The sequence below is a fragment of the Rhea americana genome, unplaced genomic scaffold (genome assembly GCF_003343005.1).
Source record: "Rhea americana isolate MKP2758 unplaced genomic scaffold, rheAme1 scaffold_87, whole genome shotgun sequence".
NCBI lineage: Eukaryota > Metazoa > Chordata > Aves > Rheiformes > Rheidae > Rhea > Rhea americana.
This window is the reverse complement of record NW_028187055.1, coordinates 3,132,529-3,136,987: the sequence shown is the minus strand read 5'-3', so window position 1 is coordinate 3,136,987 and position 4,459 is coordinate 3,132,529.

Here is a 4,459-nt window from a genome sequence, read left to right as displayed (position 1 = left end):
TCAACATCAGTATGGGATGCCACGGTATACAAAATGCACAGGCTTCTCCTATGATTGGAAAAAGACCTGGACATGAAGGCCAACGGGTTCATTGACCATGATACAATAAGTGCAGCGCACACCTTACAACACATAGGCAGCCGATAACTACCACGGGTCCTTTGCAGGCAGACAAAAATAACTCAAAGCATTCCCCCCACCTCGCCTTTAAGGATAAGGGCTTGGTAACTATTATCAGCACTACTGAAACTAATTTGATTTTATTTCTTTTCTGCTGGTAAATATCAGTTTTGTTTGTCAAATGCTGGTTAAATGATGGAACTGGTTCTTGCTTTTTTTATGCTCATGCAACTTTTATGCAGCCTCAGTACCTTTGTATAACTTTAGCTCCTTTCAGAGTGCCATGACCAGTCTATTTACCAATGCAGTCCTAGCAGTGGTCGTATACATGGCTTGGAATGAAAAGGGAAAACTAAATACTTTGAGAGGAACTCTGAACAGTCACACAAACATCAGCAACAGACTGTCAAGATAATTTTTAAATTATCTTCATAAAAGTGGAAATGGAAGAGTAAATACCACATTAAAACAATGCTAAGATGAGCTGCTCAAGTGTCTTTCTTGCTACCTGTTGGAAAAAGTTACACACAAAGRCAAAACTCTCAAACCATTATCAGTCTAATGTGTTAGTATTATTGTAGCTAACCAGCTAAAATAACTTGGTTAATGACAGCTCATTATGGGCTAGTCTAGTGCCTATGTATATACAAGTTTTAAAACAAACCGCTGTTGTTATAGTAGCATATGATGTGTTCACAAGTCATAAGCTGCAATAATTGCTACCTGGCTTGGAACTGTGCAAGAAGAAGCAACAACAGATTGCAGCATTTTTGTATAAYTAAAAACTAGAAGCTGTCACTAAACTCTTCATGGATCTTAACATATACCAGGACTTACAGGATTAATTCTGTCAGGGAACTGACTGTGAAAACATCTAATGATCAAAGGCAAATGAATTACTGACACTGTTCTGAAGTAAAATTCACACATTTGTAGTAATCAGTTCATCAGAATTTACTCCTTATATCTAACAGTGGTAGTTGTCCCAAAGAACCCACAGCAAACAAACAGACAAAACAAAACATTAAAAAACTCCAAAATATAGCTTCCCAAACAAACCTCCCAAAACAGTGAACAAACACCACCCCAACCAATAAAAAGGAAAAATACTAAGATTAAAAGGCTAGAACTAGAATATGTTGTAGAAACTGCCTGTAAATATGTAAAGCTAAGCAAGATGCTTATAATGCTTTCATATTCACAAGAAGAAAATGCCTATACTTTAGGCAAATAAGAAAATTGAAATATCTTTTTGGAAAGTCCTTATAACCCTTTTGGGTGACATATATCCTGCAAAGAAAAGGTAAATAGAACAGTGTGGGTGAAACTAGACAGAAAGAGATRTCTTAACTGTTCCCAGAACTGTTGCAGCAGGTAGGACAGGATCAATCACATGACACAAAACATGTTGAAAAGATTGGGGGAACAAATTATCTAAGATATACACGTGCATATGCACAAACATAAAATGATACAGGGGAATAAATGGTGCTAGGTACAGTTTTGTTGCTGGCAACGTTTACCTGCACCTTAGAACTGGCTAAACTTGACAGGTTTCTTCATTTGACCCTACCTAATAACTACTGTAACTTTGTGGATCACAGGTGATGATGCATTGACCTAAAATCCTTTCAAATAAAGTAGCATTGGATGAGAAAGCTTCTAAATGAGTCATGGACTGTGTCCTGTTCTCCACAGGACACAAAATCCAAAAGCAGTCTACGTCTGTCATTGAGAATTGGAAAGTAATACCTCCAGTTGTTAGAATACAAAAGGGGAAAGAGAATTTCATCAAACTGTGATTCTTCTTACCAGCATGGGCATTACTAACCAGGAAATTATAATCAACATGCAGTCTGTTAATTCTTGGAATATAATATTTTCCTGAGCCATAAAGAAGAGCAGAATAATTACTGCCTCAGAACAACAAAACACAATAGCAGCATGTTAAAAGCTGTTTGAAGTAATGAACCTAGGCTTATATTGAAAGTTAGTATATGATTTTTCCATGAACAAAACAAATCATGCTTTTGACATGGAACACATTTGAAAAAGAGCTTTGAGAAGATATGAAAGGACTTTTTGTTGACTTAAATTATAACAACTCACTTAAAACTCATATTTCTTTTCTTCTTCCTTGGGTATAACTTTAAAAAAGTGTTAACTCCACTTGCTCAGGAATGAAGTCTAGTTCAGCTAAGTAAATTACAACATTTCACAACTGGGCACAATACGTATGAGCCTGCATAATAAGTCTGCGTTTACTGCAAAAAATAGTCATGTACCTCCTCTCGGGTTAGTACTTTTCCTGTGAGTTTAGCAGAAATGTAGGGAGGTATAGTATGACAGCACAGTGCAATCTAGATAATAATGTTCTAAAAATCTTTTGTATCTTTATGGGAAAATGCAGAAGAATTTTGAAGAGATAGGCGATGGAAGCTAGCCAGACTGTTCTGTGGGAAAATGAGCATCAACAGGACATGTTGACCCAAGTCATGGTCACGCAGCTGGGCACATGCCAAGGTGGTGCTACACCTGGGCTTTGAATTGAGATTAGCAATGAGCTCAGGATGTGTACTGTGCATGTGTATAGTACATAAAATTGTCCCCTCTACGTTCCTCACCATGGACCAATGCTCAGCGGTGCCTTGGATTGGTGCCTTTATTGCCCCAATTGGGAAACTCCTGGGAAACCCCAGCTATGATGCAGCGGTAATAAGCGCTCAGTATCGACCATAGCATGCCTTGTGTTTGTGTATCTGTCCCTGCTGGGGGTCCACACAGTGCCCCTGCCTTACCCTTATGGCATCTTTAAAATGGCCTATTAGAGAGAGGGTTCCTGCAGAAATGAAATTTGAGTAAATCTGGCATAATGACAGACAAGGCTACCTGAGGCCTACTGGCATGTCTTGTGTCAACCCTATTGAAACTCACACCAAAAAAGATGAGTTGGACAAGTATTTTCACTTCCTTTGAGAATCTGATCAAGTTAAAGGAATTTGTTTTTAAGTGAACTAAGTCTATACTTAACAAAAGGTAAAATAAGCCARTTAGTTTTCATTGTGAAAACCTTGCTGTACCATTATGCGAGAGTTTCACAAAGCAGCTCTTACACTGGAAACCTTTGCATTTCTTCCCAGAGAAGTTAGATTTTGCAATTTACTTCCAGCTGTTTGCCTGCCTCTGGCATACCTGTTAATGCCTCTAAACTGGAACTTTTTCACAGGCCAGTGTTTTTGCATTGGATGCCAGAATGCATCATTTCTAAAGACATTAATAATATTAATGGAAATCAATTTGAAAGCAACTGTATGAAGTACCATACAGCTGTATAAATCCAGTGGGAAAATGATGGCCTTGATGATAAACATACYCTGGCTGCATTCAGAGAAGCAGCCACAAAACAGAAACTTGACAAAACTGTTTTATAAACTCTAGCTACAAGKGTGAAAAAGTTCTCCAGTAGAGTACTCTTAGATTCCAAAAGGAAAACAATATGAAAGAAGAAATAAAAAAGGGACACTGCAAAACCTACAAAACAGTTCATTTCAGTGAATACTGATGCTGAGATCCTTGTGTTGGACTTTCTATACCCAGCTTAAAATCCCCAAACGTTTTTGTTCACTTTAGGTGCTGTTTAGGGAAGTTTCTTATTTTTCCTCTGAATTCATCAGGTCTTCAGGGAGAAAGATCTGACTAAAACCCAACTGCTTTACTCCCTCTCCTCCTCCCTCCCCCCAAGCTGGGAAAGAGAGCAGAGGGCAAAAAGAAAAGCAGCCCATTTTGTGCTCACAATATAAAAATCAAAGTTAATCACTGAAAACAACCGATGATGTGGAAAGTAACACTTTACCTGTGAGCCTCTAAATCCCAGCTGTGTTTAAAACAGCAATAATGATGTACTTTCCTATCTGGCAGGAAAAATCTGAAATGAAGTAAAAGGCTTTCCCAAAAAATATTTCCTTCAGCTTATGAACAAACACTCAGTAAGTAAAATTCATGATAGAATAAACTTGTCTTTGTTTAGGAGTAAAGCTTACCATGTAAAGCAATAACAGATTTGTAAGATCCAAAGCCCTACCTCAGAAACAGCTCTTGAAGATAGATGTGTCCCTTGTTCCAACTCTATATCCTGTTTTTCAGTAAGTGTAATAGCTCTGACTCCACACATCTAAATGTTCTCAACTGATTAGATTAGTTAAATGCCAAATCTCACTTTGGGACTTAGAGGCTGCGGTAGTTGCTGTTAAGCTATTGATTGGAAAGTTGGGCTAAAATACCAAGGTTCACAAGCACTGTAGAGAGTTTTCTGTCGTTTCTTTTTTCTTTCTTTCTCTCT